Source organism: Harpia harpyja, chromosome 18 (assembly GCF_026419915.1).
Source record: "Harpia harpyja isolate bHarHar1 chromosome 18, bHarHar1 primary haplotype, whole genome shotgun sequence".
NCBI classification, from domain to species: domain Eukaryota; kingdom Metazoa; phylum Chordata; class Aves; order Accipitriformes; family Accipitridae; genus Harpia; species Harpia harpyja.
This window is the reverse complement of record NC_068957.1, coordinates 4080733-4099934: the sequence shown is the minus strand read 5'-3', so window position 1 is coordinate 4099934 and position 19202 is coordinate 4080733. Positions and strand designations below refer to the sequence as shown.

The following is a 19202-nucleotide window of genomic DNA, read 5'->3' as shown; positions in this document are numbered from 1 at the left end:
CCAGAGTTCCTAGTTCTGTCCTCAGCTGAAGGTAATCTTTGAGGACTGGAATGAATTCAACATTTGGAAGACTTATTTGGCATTGGGGCAGTTAATGAACTGAAAGTAAGTGAAAGGAGAAGGAAGAAGCATTACAGGGAAAGGCTTTGACCAAAAAAAACCCCCATCACGAAAAGCAGCAGGAAATGATGCTACTGACACCAGAACTCTAAGCTCCTGTTCCTTCATTGCCACTCCCTTGGCTGACATACTGGAAACCCTCCTCCACCAACAGCATGAGTTACTGCAATGATTCCTGCCACCCATCACCAAAGAAGGCAGAAAATACACGTCTGTGAAATACGCCTCTCATTCTGTGGGTCTCATCTTTCTCATTTATCTGCCTCTTATTAGAACCACTCGTTCCTCCTCCCCCATTGCTTTCCTGCCTCCATCTCCATTTACATGCAGATTCTCACCAAAGCACAGTTGGCTCTTCCTGTGATGTCTCCCTGCTCCTCACTAGCTTGCCCCTTGCTGTCTCTTTATAGCCTGCAGTTCAAGACACCAAGAGGAGCACCTCTAAGTATCACTGAACATGGGAAAGCCACAGGGGTACATTTGGCAGCAGCACTGTGTTTGTTACCAAGAAATCCTTGGTAGACGGTGTTCTGCTGAACGGATACGTATGTGGCCTCATGATTGCTCATGAATCTCTCATGTGAATCATTGCTTTTCCTGACTGGTTGAGAGGATGGAAGAGCAGACAGTGGTAAGAAATTCTGCTCTTTCACATTTTAGGAATAACCCTAAATTTCAACACTGTGGGAAGGAAATTATCTTATATCCAGGCATTAGAAATGCAGAATAATTAACTCCCTCTCACCTTAAAATGGCAGGAGACTCCAAATTTACTGCAGTCTTTCCAGTTTGTTATTAGCAGCAGAATAAGGAGCTGTGTTCCTTACCTCATGGATTCTCACTGCCCTTTGATAATTATAGATGATGATCCCAAAATACCAAGTCTGCAATCCAAGCCTGGCTACACACCACAGGCATGTCAAAACCTCTCAGTCTTCCCTTTGATGGGACTGTGACAAATCAGTGCCAGCTGAACTTATTTTCACAGAAAAGAACCACCTCAAGTGCTGAGCTGAAAGCCTGTTTTCCTGGGCTGGTTTAGCAGATGGCAGCCTGAAGTCAGCTCACGGTATGTAATGCATGGAGCTGCTGCTGCTTTCTTTAAGAAAATGATATTTTTGGCATGAGACCTTTCTCATTAAATAACAATTGGTAGAAATGTTAAATGCCTCTTGGGAAACAAGTAACTGATCATTATATGACACTGTTCTTCTGTCAGTATTTCTTACATGTGTCATCACTTAGAGAAATTTCAAACCTTATTAACAGACCTTAATAGAATTCTGAATAAGAAAACGCTGCCTACAAGGAAAACTGACCATGTACAAGATAGTCATCTGCATCATGGACAGATTAATTTAACCTGCCTGGATGCTCTGATATGGAATGGTAACAGGAACTTCAGGCTAGCACTTCAGCTGATGTAAATCAACCCAGTTGCCTATTGCAGGGGTTGACATCAGTTGACTACTTGGCCTTTGCAGTGGTAGCACACATTCCAAATCTAGCTTGGGTAGACTCAAGTTTCATATCCCATTTCCATGCATCTCTGGCAGTAATACTTTCTAGTTTGTTTTTCCTTTCAAAATGTTATTTTGTTAGCATAATAAACAAAGGATAAACTGAGCTTTCAGGGTTAAAATTGTCCAAACTTTTCTGTCACTAGAGGAAGCCAAAATATTCATTGGTTTTGAAAGAAATTAAGCACTACCGTGTATTACAAACAAATTCTCTTATTTGGTTTGCTTTGCTAAAAATAACCGCATTAAACTGTCATTTTTTAATTGAAGTGTGTCTCGCATCTCACACAGTCCTCAGAGAAAAACCAGAGAGCAGCACGTGTCAACTGCCAAACATATGGATGAGATTAGCATTTGCTGACCACTGGGGTCCAAAGCAAACATGGAACAGCAGAACTTAGAAACAGCACCTCCCTGTTTCCACTATAGTCACTAAATTCTTCAGGATCCTGCTTGAAGAACCCTTTCTTATTAAACTGCCTAGGAGCCCCAGACTTCTGAGACTAAAGAACAGTGCAAGAAAGTGGCATCAGCTCCGTTTCTCTTATCATTAATTACAGCCATTATAACAGCTTCTACGATGACTGTCACTATGTGGCTCAGATGACATGCACAATAATACTCTGGTGCAAGCTATAGCTAATTTCAGCTGTTTGCTCTCTTCTGGGCTTTTTGCTTTTCATCACTGATGCAGCATAGCAAATTCTAAGGAATACTTTTGAGATGGAATTAGCTATCTAAGCCACAATTCCCCCAACACAGTTAGATATGTGCTATTTAAATATATTATTCTGCAGTCCTTGTGAGAATCTTTAAGCATTTTTAGTTGCCCCAAGCATGTAAAAAAAAAAAAAATTTTTTTTTAAAAATCACCTTTCCAATAATGCAATGATAATTTAGGGTAGTCAAGGACCAAGCCAACTACCATCAGAGGAATTACAAGGAAGAGACACTTACATGAGATATGGCCCAGGCATTTCAGGAGACCTGATGTCTCCTCTCCCTTGCAACCTAAGCACTTAGGTTCCGAGTTCCACTAGAAGTAGCTCCTTTGCAAATATAGTGGTTTAACCCTAATCCCTTTTCTCAGGGTCAGCCTGAATCATCTGTGGTGTAAAAAAGAGAAATATCTTCACGTTTGCAAGAAAAACTTTAAAGGAGTTTACTGGGTCTTATTATACATCATTAACATATAATAGACAAACTATTTCTGATACAACACTGCTAATAAAAGCAGTTGTATTATTTATGCCCACAAGAGGCATTCCACCATCCAAGATGCAGAGCTCTCCCTAGTTCTCCCCTTACGCATGTGCATAATAAAATAAACACCATCTGCAGAACTGTAATTAGGCTGTACAGAGTCTGAAAGTGAGGTAAGAGGTTACAGGGGCTCATGGTTCTGCTGAAAACCCTGATGCTCTTATTTTCATACCAGACTTTCATTTGCATGACAGAAGTCTATTTGTGTCACCTCCTATCTTTGCTGCACTGTGTAGGCTCGAAATATCTGACATTTAGTGTTACTCAGCCACTGATGCTGTGAGAAATAAAGTGGCTCACAAACCCCTTTTTCTGATTTTAATTGGTTCATCTCTTTGTAACACAGCAAGTAAATGAACTGGTTAATGAGCAGACTGGGAGAACACTGAGCAGTCTGGAGATGAGAAACTCAGTTAGCATAGGATCACAGGAAATACCAGTGGGAGAGACCTTGACAAGTTAGTCAGTTCCAACACTTGCCTAGTGTCCAAATTGGCTATCCCTAACCTACTTGTGACTGAAGCTTCTCTAACCCGCATTTAATACAGCCTGTGAGGGAAAGTCCACACGCTTCCTGGTCAGCGAAGTGCATTGCTGAGCTGCTCTACAAGCTCAAGTCTTCTGTGAATGGGAAAAACAGTCAGTTACCCTTCCTTTCTACAGCAACCCCTCATATAATCTACAAAATTCTAACCTCTAAGTCTCTCTTCTCTAGTCTTAATAACTGGTTCTTCATGTCTTGTATCACTGGTGAAGTGTGGTGCTCAAATCCAGACACTATGCTCCAAATGAGGCTTTAGCAGTGCTGAGCAGAGCTCGATGCTCTTGCTTACTGAAGCTGGGGTGTCATTTTTCTGTCTTTTTCACTTGAGCTTCCCATATTTAACTTGTGTTCAGACCATGATCCACCCTCTGATCCTATTCTATGGACTTGCTGCCTAGTTATTCTTTCTCCCTAACTGAGCCATGAAGTTGCTTAATACCAAAGCACTGTACTTGGTTGCATTGATGAAATGATGCTGAATTCCATCCTATTTATTGCACACTATTTTCCCAAGACATCAAGATAAGTCTGAATTCTCAACCCTGTCAACTGGCTTGCAATCCTAACCCAGTCTGTGTCCTACAGCATTCTGATACATGCCTTTCTAGTCCCTCAACCAAGCAGTAACGAAAATACTGAAGAGTACCAGACTAAGGGAGATTTCTGTAGGACTCCATCGATACAACGGCAGCTTGGGAGTGCTCCAAGTGATTTATTTCATCAGCTATGCATCCCCATTACAGAAGTTTGAATTAATCCAAATTTTCATACTTTGGAGAGACATATCAGATATTGCCAAAGTCTTATGAAAGTCAAACTATATCAGATCTACTGCTCGTCTCTTAGTCACAAGACCTGTCCCACTGTATGCTGAAAGGAAATCAAGCTGGTACATATTAGTGTATCTGACACAATACATTTTTATAATACAGTCTATACCATCAGACTAACAGTCATCTGCTTAGCTCTGATAAATGGCAGTCAGGAATTTCACTGAGATACAAAAATGTTTGGACTGCAGTGCAAATATGAAAGATTGCAACTTTTCTTTGCTACAACATATCTTTCTTAGGAAATTTCAAAACAATGTGAACCATGGGAGGCAATGGACACTCATTTCACTGGAGCTATGAAATACTTTGTATGTAGGAAAAAGAAAAGAAAAAAAAGAAAAGGATGGGGTTTATTTGAGACCAGAAGCACCACAGAAAAGTACAGAAGATAACTGATTAACTATTAACTTCAGGTTGCTGTGGCTACTTTGAATCTTAGAGTAATTCAGCTAGAGGAAAAAGTTCCCCTTAGCTCTGAAGATGCATCTCTTAGCATAAGTATTACCAATAACCATGAGCTAAAAAATATGCAGTATTGGTTATAAATAGGGAGAAAGTGTTAATTCAAAGTGTTAATTAATTTGCTATGTGTCTTCACAGACCTTACCTGAACCTGCACTGTAAAACATTATGAAATCTCTCTGATGTCTGAGAAAAGGGAAAGATTATTTTTTAGTGGATTAGAGTCTGTCAGCTGGCTCAGCAAAACAGAGATTCAGAGAAAGGGAAGAAGAAAAAAACAATAATGATGTTTGCAACTAAGATTTTCAAAGGATTCGGTAGCATTTAGAGCTTACTTTCTCCAGCACCCTTTAAAGAACCCAGCCCTAACATAAAAAGTAATCTACCTTTGCTTGCACACAAGACAGGCACTTTCCTTGATTCTATCAGACTGATCTACTTAAGCCCAGTACACCATTGCCTTAAGTTTTTTTAAAGCAGTTTGAATGTCAGAGCTGAGAATTCTTTCCATTTTTCTTCTCTTCTGTCCTCATATCATACTGAGTCAACTCCTGTAGAGAACGAGGTCAGTGTAGGGAAGCAAGGGGAAAGTCAATTCTTTCTGAATATGGATGCAAAAATTCAGCTTCGGCTACAGCTAACTATGAACGAACTTCATCTAAAGGAAGGTAGCAAAGACAGCACTTATTCTGAGGTTGTGTAGCTGAAGAGGTAGAAGAGATTGTCTATCCTATAATAAATCCCAGCTGTGCTGGCATGTTTATAGAAACCCTCTCCAGATCAGGCTGTTTGCCAAAGCAATTGCAGTTAGCCCTAAAAAGAAAAATAACTGAGTCCAACTGTGCTAGATACTTCAATGCATGCAAAAAGCCTTTTGCAACCTTGTTATGCCTGAAAAAACTCTGCCTATGGAGTGAAAAAAGAGAAGTCTTAAGTTACAATCATGCCCTGTGGTATAGCTCTAACCCCTCAGAGGACAGTTCTCAGAGAAACCTCCATCAAAAGAAAACCAGGGTCAGATATGACCCTGACTGAAACAGCCCTTGCTGAGATCAGGAAGCAACTTTATCATCAGTGCTGTTACGCCGTGTAAATCAACAAAAAGAAGATTTAGCCCTCAGGTTTCTGTCTCTACACCCTGAGCTCAGGATGTGTAATTCCTCTGTAAACTTCATGCCCATTGTCCAGCAACATCAGTTCCCGAGAGCAAGATAATGCCCAATACCGTTTAAAAAAGAAACCCAACTGTACATACGCAAGGAAAAGAGTATGCCGGTTTGCGCCAGCCTTGTGTAAGAGAAAACTCAGTTATTTGGGGATTGAGAAATGCTTCTTCCCCCTCCTCCCTCTCCAATAAATTCTGTTACAAAACCAAATGCATCACAGACATTTTTATAGTGTTCTTTTTTTCCATTTTCAGTTTGGGGCTACTGGTGACTAATACTCAGTGAAGGCCATGGGTTTCAGCCTTGCACGGCATACAGGACATATGTATTTGGGGAGGATCTGAATCAATGTTTTGGAAGAAAAATACCCAAACATTGGGCAAGATGGTGTGTATCTTGGCTGCCTCTAGATTTCACCTGACCCTTGGAGCACTAGAGCTGCTCTCATCCAGAATGCTGACAGTTGCTGGAAAGGGTACAAATGATGTGCCACAGGGCTGACCTCTTCCTGAACCTCAGTAACAAAGTGTTTACTGAACCTCTTAGAGTCCTCTGCCACTTCATTCCAGAAATCACTCAAGACGATGATGAAAGACTTTCTGTTCTCCCTGGACCCTCTTAGAAGTATATCATACCATCTCTTGCAGCGCTATCTTAGTTTGTGATGCTTTAGATCAACGTTCTACAGAACTGCAGCACATTCATAATACTTTGTTTTTAAAGAAAAGCTGCTTTGTTTGAGGATAACATTTTTTTCTCACTGAACTTACCAGACAACAGCCTTTGTCTCCTGCCTTCTTCCCCTAGAACCTATTCCCTTCTCTAAATTCAGTACTACAATTTGTGTTACTTTTCCTTATGAGCTGCAACCAGAGATGCCATTCTTAAGACTGGATTCACCTCAGCAAACAGTCACATCCTCTCAGCTAGGTGTCTAAACTCCCCTGTAACCAGAACACAAGTTCTTTCAAAGGGCAATTTGCAGTTATTACCTTGTCGTCTCTCTCATAGTGTGATGACACTGGAGAAAGGCCTGTCTCTCTACTGGTCATATAAATCAAGGTAATAGTTCAGAACAGGCCCATACCTTTTAAACAGTTGCTACACAAAATGTTATCCTTTGTGTCTTTGATGAGGATCTCATAAAATAAACCCAGTAACACAAAAGCAGGCCCAGCTAGTTATAGGAAATGCATCCAAAGTAACACAGGTTAAAACTTGGAATATAACTATTTTAGAGGTTATTATATCTGAAATTTTAAAAAAATTATTAACTGGTGATCTGAAGTTAAAATCTCCCAAAGATTATTGTTTAGTGAACACAGATGCTGAGCAGCCTGATACCACTTTTGGTTGGTTACTGTTACCACCGTTTCTGGAATATCTTGTTTCCTCCACGTCTCACTCATTACCAGTTCCAACCTTTATGGAACTTCATTCTCTGCTATTCCAAAGCTACTACAAGTTTCACGTAATCTGGGGATAATAATTTAATCAAAGCATCATTTTAATTGGCCAAAAATATGTATATTTCAATTTCTTGAAAAAAGTAATTGTTTTCCATCAGAAAAGACACAATTTTGGGGCCATTAACCCAAAGTTTTCTTGTAAAATGCTTTTACAAGAATTTACTGTGATTTTGAGATGTGATGCTCCATGAAAAATAAGTAGATAGAGTAGATATATTACTTGAGGTTGGACGATATTCAACATGTATTACTGTGAGCATAGCCATCCAAAGAGCTTTTGCTGAATGAGGTGCGCACCAGCAGGAACAAGGACATTACAAATCTGTTCCTTAGTATTTAATAAAATCAATCAGAAATTAGTTCAAAATCATTATTAGAGATTAGAATGTGTACAACAGCAAGGGGATGCACAGCATATGGGGAAGGGCCCCAGACAAGTCAGACTCATCGCACATGAGCTACGCAGTTAGTCTGGCATGTGTGCTGTAACTGTTTATTTGGGAGTGCTACTTAGCAAGTTTTAACTGCTCTAAATGGGCTGCCAGCAGTCCAGGGATCTCAGATCAATTGGCCTTTTTTCTCCAGTGGAAAGGAAAGAAACTGAGGGCATTTTCAAGAAAAACTCAATGTACAGTTCTTTTGAGAAACAGGTGGTATAAGCCAGCCTAACTCTATTTCTGCAAAGAGCAACCTACCAAAGCAGTGGAAATGTCTCTGCATTAAATGCAAGTAACAGAGAGATGGCCAAGTTCGAAGACCGTCGGCTTAGAATGACTCCCCGACATCACTTCTAGGCACACATTCTAATGTGGCTGAGGTCAGACATGGGCTATAAGTCCACTTACGGTTCATCAAACTAAAAGGCCACCCACCATTTAGCTATGTTTTTTTACTGCTTCCTCAAAACATGTTTTTCAATTAAGTTCTTGAACTAGTTTCCTGAGATGGGAAATAAAAACAATAAGAAAAGGAGGTTGAAAAACATCACACACAATTTTTCACAACACTGAAATATTCAGCACTGGACCAGTGCAGAATAAACAATTCCCAGGTTTGTACGCCTGACTGTTCATCTCTGGCTGGCAAGGCAGCTATTTTCTTTGCCTGATAATAAGCATCATTTTGGCTCAGTGGCCATGACCTTTCTAGGCTTGTCTAGTCTGACCTTATGCTGTGTCTCAAGGGGCTGGTAACTGATGCAGACTGAATTCTTCATCACTGCCTTTTATGAGGAAGAGAATATGCTGTTTACGAAAGAGTATTAGGTAGATTTCAGCAAAGTCACCTTTTGTTTGGTTGGTTGGTTTTTGTTATTACATCGTGGATTTTTTTGTTATTACAACGGGCATTGTGTGGCAAAAACAAAGTCAGGTCATCTAAGAAACATTGTCTGGAGTGAAAATTCAGATTGAGCTGGAGGTGATTTGTTTTACTTGAAAGGAGATATTTCTTCCTTGTCCAGAGGCAATACACAGACTTTAAAGGTTAAAAAGCATAAGTCTAAACCACAACGTTAAAGAGCATAAACCTCTTTAGCAACAAGTTCCTCCTTTCCCCATCCCTTTTCCAGCAGGGTTTGGTTTCAGCCTAGATTCCAGTATCTACTAATTGTGGCATTTCTCTCAGACGCTTTCTTGAAGATAAAAATCCTTTATCCTCTTCTCCCAGTCTCCTCATCTCTTTCAGACAGCACCTTGAGGTGTTCTCCCCCACTTACTTGCTTAAAAAAATTTTAATGCCTGGCATAACAGTGCATGGAGTAGCCATTGTAACCTTCCAGATACACTTTTAGAATTGTGATATATGCAACACCATTCTGGACTAGATGTTTGCTTAATAACATAAAAAGAGGAACTGTAAATTGGTATATAAAATCCTGATCATAAGACACAAGCTTCTTAAACTATTAGATGACTTGAAATACATCAAATTTTGGATTTTGAAAAAATTTTTTTAATAGAAATTTTGTATTAGCCAGCACAACCCAGCTTTTCTGAGCCTACATAAGTCAGAGCCAATGGAGTCTCTCAGTTGCAACAGGACATGGATCAGACTCTTACATTCTAATCTGGACACGCTTTCTGGCAAAGATCAGCCTAAGATCCTGTAAAACAGATTATTTGTCTTTTAGTAACACAGAGATATGCCCAATACCCTGCAGAGAACCATAGTGTTTTCACGCCATCAGAACTTGATCAGATCACTCATCTACAAGCTCTAGAAGAAAGCCTTCCCATCGGGCTATTCCTTGAGCCTGCTGGTATAGATCACTCCTTCCATTCATTGCCCAGACTGGGTGTGAGCTGCAGCCAGGAGAGTGATACCAGCATCTAGTGCTGTCCAGGTGCTAGCAAATGTCAGGGCAGTGAATAGTTATGAAGTGAGGATAAACACCAGCACACATCAGAGCGGTCAGAAAGGTCACCAATGTTGCCAACTGCAGCCAAAGGGAGTAATACAGAAAATGTTGCTAAGAAGCAAAGCTGATAGACCAGTAGACAAAGAGAACCCAAAATATGCAATGCCTGTTTGACAGTCTGAACAGCCAACCACCTTCCCATTTTAAGGAATCTCACTGCTTGCCTAAGAGTTCGAATTCAGAGCTATAAAAAATTTTGCATTAAAAATGACACAGCAGCATTTGTTTTACTTCTGAATACTAAAAACACTTTTATGACTTAGCCAAATCAGCAGATCATCTCATAAATTCACAGAAACTACCAGAAAGAATTCTATTTACACATTTTGAAAATAAACAGCAGCTTCTATTTCTATAACATCTTTTAAAATCTTACCTTGGAAAGATGTTCATTTAGCAATAAAGTTATCAGCACATAAGTTTCTTCAGTTTTGAGTGATGAAACTGAAAAACTCACAGCAATGACTTCCAAAGTAAGATACTTAAGCAAAGTCACAGTTGTCATACCTGCCAGGCAATCAAGCACATACTTTTCCCTCTGTGTAGGTTAGCTCTTATTTTGCCAAGGATAGATCACTGTTAGAGGACTGAAATTAATAAAACATTTTTGGATAAGCCCCTTTCCTTCTAATTATGTCAAAACTTCAGGAAGTTTTAGAAATTTAAGGAACCGTATTAGGTGCTAACGGGTAAACTTTTTAAGTTTAAGTAATTGTGTGACTAATATGCCATCTCTGCAGCTCCTGATGCCAAAAGATGTCCAATATTGCCACTGTGTCCATGAATTCACTTTAATTCACACTTTAACCACACACCCTCCTTTATAGTTCTGCCTCTTTCATTGCGTTCTCACATTTGCTTTTCTTCCCCACATTCTGGTATCAACTCAACACGTTTCAGAAGGAATCAATAAGAAATCTACTTCCATGTCTCACAGATCTGTTTAGGAAGCTTGCTTTCTGGTGTCTCCTTCTCTTGTGGGCACTCTGATATCTTATACAGGATAAGCCTTTTCCCAGGGTATCCTGCTCCCACTCAATTGCCTGTTTTCATGGCTCGTGTAGTTTCACCGAGACATCTACTCATTTACTAAACTGGGTTGAAATCAGTCAATAGTAAAGCATTGTTGGGGGAAGAAGGGAACAGACAGACACAGACTTGGAGTCAATGTAACTATAACTGTGCTTCCTCTACGAGGAAAAAAAAAGCCAAAAGGAACAAAGAGCATGATGGCAATTTGCTAACTGCTCAATTTTCTCCATCAACACTAGTCAGTCTTTCAGGTCACAGAGCATCCCCTAAATATGACCAAAATTACTTGGCTACTTAACGTCAAGGCTGGAGATACCCTTTCCTCCTGCGTTGTTCAGTCTGGGAGGTACCTCTACTTACTTTGATGTCAAATGCAAGTGACTCCAACCTCATGATCACTGTCAAGGTTTTCCCTATCATGATCCAGGATTTTCTTCTGTTTTAACCCAAAACAAAGATTAGAGCAGATTCAGTCAGACAGATACATTGACAAAAGCCTTTGGCTCCTTGGGATGAGTCAGCCTGCCAGAGTATAGTCAGAATGTTTACTTGGTCCTGATTTTATCCCACTCGAAGCGCAGTCAGTTTAATCTCTGCGTTTAAATTGTTTAGATGCTTAAGAGACCTCTTGCCTGGAAAGACGTAATGAGAGTCTTTTTTTCTTATTTATATCATGCTGTTTCTTTACATAGCACTTTCACTGCATTTATCAAGCTTATTTTTGGTTTTCCCAATGTGATATATATATATACTGATTTGAATTCATTACTTCATTTCAGAAGAATTCTTTTGTTAAACACTAACATTACATCTGCCTGATGCCAGCCTAAGATAAAGATGTCATTCAACTGTCAGAAAACAGAGAAAGCCAATACGGCAAACAGAAGACCCAGAATCATTTTATCACAAAATTCACTGCTAACAGACCTGCATCTTCATCAGTTCAAATAAAGTTAGTACAAAGATCAGGGTGCATATCAGAATGGATGGTAGTTCATTAAGGATCGCATGGGATTCCTCATCTTCAAGAAGAGGATCATATACATACATAAGAAAAAACAGGCTCTGTAGATCTATTTAGAAAATCACCAAGTTAGTAGGAATTGAATAAAGGTCAGTGTTGGCCAACAGATGAGTCAGTGCCATCACTGAGAAATTACCCTCCTGATTTACCAGTTTAGAAATCCTGGCAATCCCAATAAGGTCCCACTTATCTTTTGCAATGACTACTACCAGCCATAGGAATATTCACAGCAGCCAGCCTCACAACACTCTTCCAGAGAGCATAAGCTGATTGATTTGCAGTTATGGATTTGAAGTTACATTCTGGTAAAACAGAAGGGATCCAGACCTCCAGTTCCTATTACAATGTGTTCAAAGCACTGTAAAATTTCCTTTAAAGATGGAGATTCTCCATGAACATTTAGGAATTGTTGTGAGAACTTCAAGCCTCCCATCATCTGAGAAGACAGAAACCTCCCAAGGTCTTTTGTTGTGAGAAACAGCCTGCTCGTCTCCCAGGAAGAGAAGTTTGAGATATGTTGATAACTCAAACATGAACTTGACTAGACATCAAATTCCAGCTAGTCTTAGAGCACAGCGCTCCACCTCTAAGTGCTGGAGAACCACTCCAGTTCCAGCACTGCTCCTCTCCTGCCAGGTTTAATTTCCTTATGATGTACCAGGAAAACCATCTCAGCCAGCTGGAACTCTAAACCCCATCAGGGACGCTGAAATCATTCTGGCTCATTTGTGTCTCCAGTAACCTCTCTGCTAGTGCTAACACACAGACCACTTCCAAGAGAAAATAATGAGTCACCTTTTAACCCCACCCTAACACTATCAATCGCATTAATTATTTTATTCAATCAGAGTCTAACAGTCAAAGTAAAGTTAGTGGAAAATCTAAGGAAACGTATCTTAACTCTCAAAAGGCAAGGAGAAGGGCCTGTTTCTAATAATGCTGAGGTTTGCCAATGTTGCTTTTTTCTTGTCTTACAATTTAAGTATTTACAGTGCAGCCATTATGTTCATTAGAGGGGATTTTTATTTTTAATTCGTTGCAGATTTTGGAATGTCTGCAGAATTAACTTAGCATGGTGTCCCTGTCTCTTCCAAGCACACCATCCCCCTTAGTGTCTATAGTTTTCACTCTATTCAAATGTAGAGATGCAGGCCAGATTCTCAGCTGTAAATCATCATCACTTTAGCTAAACCAAGGGGACGATGTTGCTTTATACAAGCAGAGGTGCAAGGCCCCTCAATCTATTGACAGATACTGCTTTTGTTCTGTTCACGAGAGATTCATCATGCTTTTAGGAACAGAAAAAGCCCAATTAAGACCAGGGATGAGAAATGCCATGATTGGATTACATTTGAAATATTTGGATTAAATTTGAGTTACTCCTCTTATAGTCCAGATATTAGCTGTTTTACCAGTTAGATCATGTGCCCAAATGTGAAAGCAGTTTTTAGACAACTATCATTTCTGAGAACTTTCATTTGTGGAGAGCAGAGTCAGTGAGTGAGAGAGGAGGGAGGAGAGGCCAAAGGATGAGGTACTGCATTCACATCTCCATTTCGGGAGGAAAATTAGATGTCCAAGGCTTAAATTCCCCTTACCTGAAGGGAGAAGAAAACAGACAACAGTGATCATGCACAAAAACTGCAGCAAGAGGAGCTCTGCACAAAGTCTTTGCAAATTGATCCAATTATCTATAGGGTTATCCCAGTGACCAAGGGAGTGCAAAGCCATGCATTCATGTTCTTCATCAGTCCCACAAGTGCTTGTACCTGTGGTAAAGCTGAAGCAGCAATAAAACTCTAAACTTGCAGACCAAAGCTCAGCCCACAGCTGGATCATTGCTAAATGAGATTTAACTTTTTTGCTCACTGTCACAGGATTGAAGGTTTGGTACAGTCTTAGGAAAAAAACCTATTTTGATTATTTATTCTCTGTATCAGACTAGAAAGTGCTGTCTCCAGGCAAAACTCAGACCTCAATGTGCTTTATACAGCATAGACGCTCCTTATTAGACAGGCCCAGTCCTGAAGGCCTTTTTAGTTAATGAGGCCAGTTCTGCTCTTTTCCAGGGCCAGTTTTCCACCCAACATGTTGCAGCCAATGAAGTAAGCATCTGCATAAAGCTGTATGTTTCATTATTTCTGATGAAACAGACATGGGAGTTAGGGAGTGAATTTTTGAGGATTTTGTGAACCTCTAAAGAGGCTGAAGGTATTCTGCATTTGAGAAGTGAAGGAAAGAAGTAGTGCCTGCCTTCCCAACTCAAAGAGCATGCATAGATGTACATGTATACATGTATTATATAAATATATGCACGTGGATGACTGCACACACAAGACCAATTGGCCTCAACATGAGAAAACTGAGATGAAAATAAGAGGACCACATGGACATTCATTATCCAACCGAACAAGGGAGTCCCAGACCCCATACTTACTGCACGCTCATTAGACTCTGCACTGAAATCACCCATGACCCAGCTGTCCTCTCCCTGATCACAAAATGGTTGAGGTTGGAAGGGACCTCTGGAAATCACCTTGTCCAACCCCCCTGCTCAGGTAAGGTCACCAGGACAATGCCCAGGACAATGCCCAAATGGCTTTTGAAAATCTCCAGGAACAGAGATTCCATTTCCTGATGCACGAGTAGGTCAAGATGGCTTCTGACACCTGCAACACTGACCAAAGTTCAGTGCATAAAAACCAGAACATAACATTCACTCTTAACAAAGACAGTGTATTTTCCCAAGAAAGAACATTTTATTTCCTGCAACTTGAAAAGATGCAAATTCAAAATGTTTTAGCCTTTACGACTAAGTTAGAAACAATGCCACATACAGGCAAGACAGCAGTTCTAAAAGGTTCTTTCAGCTGTGAAGGATTTTTAAAAGCTTCTTTTTAGCCAGGAAAACATACATCTTTATTTAATTTTTAAATAGAATTAATCTTGAAGGAAGCATGCATTTAAATCACAGGGAAACAGCATGAAATTCAAACAAATGATTTTGCAAATCTAAGATATAATGGCTTACAAAACCTCAAATTCTAGGACTTTACTCATCCCAAATACCCTTTTAAATAGGGAAATAAAATGAGAAAAGCATAAAGCTCTTAACGTACAAAGCATTTTTTGGATGTGGATGCCTTCCACTCTTGGGGAAGACTGTTGACAGAACAGCACCTTAATTTCCTTTACAACTGGCATGTTTGGGCTATAATTTTTCCTTCAGAGAAGCCAGACATTTAATTCTTTAGGAAGACTAAATCAATGAACTAACAATTACTGTAAGAAGACTTAACGCTAGCTGAGGACGTGGTCCTCAGGCTTTTTGTTTTACAGGCTCAAAATAAATTTTACCATGTCATTCTCACCATCATTACATTGCCTCAGGACAAATAGAAGCTGACTCTCCGAGAAACCAATTTTCATCTAATGATGATTGAACCAATTAAATAAAACCTGACATTTTAAACTTTAAAGAAACATTCAGAACCTTGGAATTGTACTGTTTGTGTTCTAAAAGTGACATTGAGGTCGTTTAGCATTTTTTTCTTTAGAGGAAAAAACTGCAACAACATAAGAAAACATCCATCCAATCTGAAGGAGGGAAATATAAACTGGAAAAACTGCCAAGAGAGAAGATAACAAAATACTGGCATCTGGAGAGCTGTCTGCTTGGCAAGCATGCATGTCATTTACAAATGTTTGCTCATAATTATATCACTGGAAGACTTGGGTGAATAATATTGTTGAGAAAGATGCCGCTTTCAAAACACTGCCTCTCCATCATATTTAAATAAATGCAACACTCATTGAAGGGTGAGTGTATCTAAGGATATCGCCACAAAAAAGGGGAACCCGTGCCTCACACTGCCCTGGTACCTGTGAGACAAGGGGGAGGAAGGATGCAGCTGTGTATTAGGATATCAACTGAATTCCCAGCTCTTTAGCAAGCTTTCTGGAGGAGGGAGGGCAGGGATGCTGGCAAGGTGCCACTCTGTTTTTTTCTTCCTGCCATGACACAGCCAACACAGAAGGGCACAACTAAGAACAAAGAATTTTCTGAAGTGACACCAGAAGCAGGATTGAGCCATCAAGTTCATGTCATACAGGGTCCACTCAGTCACCAGACTGTAATGGAGAGGTTAGACATGGGGTATTTGCTGATGGCTGAAGGCTTTATAGCTCCTTTCCCACCTCTTCTTCTGGGTAAGCTCCATCTTAACAAGATTTTCCAGGCAAAATAAAAATAAAATTATGGAATTAATAAAATAAGGCGTGAGCAACAGCTCTATTCTGGGAACATTTTGGCAATTCCAGAAAAAACATGTCACAACTTCCCCCAATGAAAACATTAAAGACAAAATATTCTGGGAGGAATGGTTTATCCAGTCAGAAACCAAGATGGAAACATGCCAATGTTTTTACGATGCCTCCCATAATCAGCCCATTGGGGGAAAGGCAAGGTGATAACCCAGACCACAGTGAAAAACCCAAGGCTTTGAAAGGGGCCAGGGTTTCACCCCCAAAACCATGTTATTCATATTGGGGTGCACCACTTTATATCACTGACAGGAATGAGAGTGAATTAAACCAAGTTCATAAATTCCTATTGTTTAGAAAAGGATGCTTTCTAAAATAACATCCTTAGGAGAATAAAACAGCATCTGTTTCAGTCCCAATAGCACTTCTTAAATTAATCACCCATCTCAAAAAAAGTGAGGACCTCCTCTCCCAGGTTCTGGAGCACTAGGTTCTCCCATGTTTTCATTTTTCAAATTGCTTAACACCCGGAAGCACAATCAAGGTCTCTTCAGGACTAAGCATGCTCCCAGAGTCAGGCATCACCAGTCTGGTGCAGAAAGGTGAAGAGAAACACAAAAACCTAGAACAAAGCAGAGTTCCTGTTCCTACTTCTGATGAACCTTCTCAAACACAGAATCGGAGCCCACCTGAATGAAATACTATGAAGTTTTTGGGGCTTCTTATTTAGAGCATGGCTGAGCCATAGCACACTGAACACCTCAGCCTTGATTTGAACTGCAGATTCTGGTCTAGGAAAATGGGACATGGACGAGGGTCACACAGCTGTACATACCGCTCCGAAACTTGAATCCCGGCCACTGCCAGCAATAACTGCCGGAATGGATTAAGGGAATTAAGAGATCCCTACTTGTTTGTTTGGCTATGTGAAAGGAGTCCTCAGGGCACCGCACACAGCTCTGCTCACTTCCTCACTACAGGAACAAAACAATTGGGAAAGAAAGCGCTTAACACCACATCTGCAACAGCCCTTTGCATTTGATGATTACTCTGTCCAATAACTTCTCCATGCTTCTTGGATCCATCTTTTAGAAAAGCAGATGGCTGTACTGTCCATCTGCAATATTACTATTTTACCATCACTACTCTTAGCACATGCAAAAACTGACTCACCTCAATGAGAAAAAAAAATTTTTAATCCCCCTTATAAAGCTAACACCACTGAAATTTTATAGCACACATTCTGGGTCTCTGTCTGCCTTCAAAATGCCTCAGATTTGCCCTGGTGTGACAATGCAAGTCCAAAGCACTGCTTCATCCTTCCCACTGCACCACTGCAGATGTCCATGTACGTACATCCGTGTACGTATGTATGTCCATGCCTGCCTGCTCTGGGTGGCAATCTGTGAGTGTGAAGCACTTGCAGTTATTAACAGTCATTGGGACCAGACACAAAACTTCTTAGTGCACAGTGACTCTGGCACCCACAGCCTGTCATACAGGCTTCATATTTATATTAGAAACTGGGTTGGTGTTGTCACATGTGGAAATGCTATTGCAAGTGAGCCAAGATTTCAGGTTGCTGGGGGTTTATATTGGTGAAATTTATAGTTGTATATGAAGTTTATATTGCTTCACCTTTAAAATTCTCTCTCTAGCAAAATGCAATCATCAAATACAAAATATTTGCTGTTAACAGAATTCTTGCAGGGTCCAATGCACAGCAAACTTCCAGAGACAAGCCTGTTAATTATTACTTTGATGTTTTGGTGACAGAGGTTACTTTAGAATAATAACAGACCAAATCTGCAGACAAAGTCAACACACATTTTTCAACCCAAACCTCTGACAATAAACTCCAACTAGAGCATCTCTTGGAATATGAGGCAGGACTTGCAGCAGAGCATGTCACAGCCACTGTGAAAGAATCAGTGTCATGTTGAACATGACACAGTGGCCATGGCCTGGGCACTTCGACCCAGGATGGTCTCCCATCCAGGCTACTCCCCTTTTACTGTGATCAACATAATGTGCCCTCAAGTGCTTGAGGAGGGATATCTTGTGGAAGCTGTCTCTTCTACTCTGGCAATAAAGGCCCTTCCCTTTGCTCTACAGGAGTTGACTCCTTAAGAGATTAGCTAACAAGAACAGATGAATAATAATCTTAAACACAGGAGACTAAATTGTATGCTCTTCGGTTCCTCCTTTGGAGTCTCCCTGTTTCCCCAGGCTGCTTTCAGATGCCGTGAGCTGTCAACCATGTTTTACATGGCTAATGTAACAAAAATGCTCCTGTTTGTTTCTCTCTTATCTAGCCAGCTGCAACAAAAACCTCCTCCCAGTTGTGAAACACACAAGCACAGTCTCCCAAAAAACCCCACCTTTGCCATTTCTCGGCCAAGTAAGGGCAATGGACGGTATGAAACAACTGCATGTAGCTCACTACCTTCATCTGCCACGGTGCTGCTAAAGGGTCTCACACTGGTTCTGGTCTTTCCTTCTGCTCTTAACTCACTTTGGCTACCAGCTCCATCTGCCCGATTTCTGAGGCAGCAGGACACAGTACATCCAGATACAGAAGCAACTGCATCTTGATGCAAGTCATGAACACCCAGTCTGAGCACGCTTCTGCCTGAAAAGGATGACACTCATTTGGTCTGTTACGTCCTTCCTCCTCAGGGAAGCACCCCTTTCCCTCAAACTCAAAGCAAATCACCATAAGAAGAGCTAGAAACACACGCACACACATATGCATGCTCTGGTACCCTCACCACATCAGACCTATTTATTGTGCAAGGCAATTATGCTGATCGAGTCCTAAAAATAGGTCCTGAAGCACAGAGACTAGAAGAAAGGGGCTGGAAAAGCCCAGCATGACTCTTCTCAGAATGTCTAGATCATCAGCCACAACAGCACAAACAACAGCAGTTTGGATGATTTGCCTGGACAGTTTGCTTCCTTTGTGCAAATAATATGAGCAAAGAAATGTCATACGAGGAGGAAGACAGAGGAGCAGTGATAGAGAGCAGACAGGGCAGGGAGGAACACATGAAAGTGTGTTCCCTTGTAAAGGAAGAAGTCATTTTC

The 19202-nt window shown here is 40.5% G+C and overlaps 1 protein-coding gene across 4 annotated transcripts in view; it reads right to left on the bottom strand.

Annotated features, from left to right (window-relative positions):
* CAPN6 (calpain 6) overlaps window positions 1-19202 on the bottom strand; it is a 73940-nt gene that overhangs the window by 33370 nt on the left and 21368 nt on the right. The gene's annotated exons all lie outside the window — the stretch shown is intronic.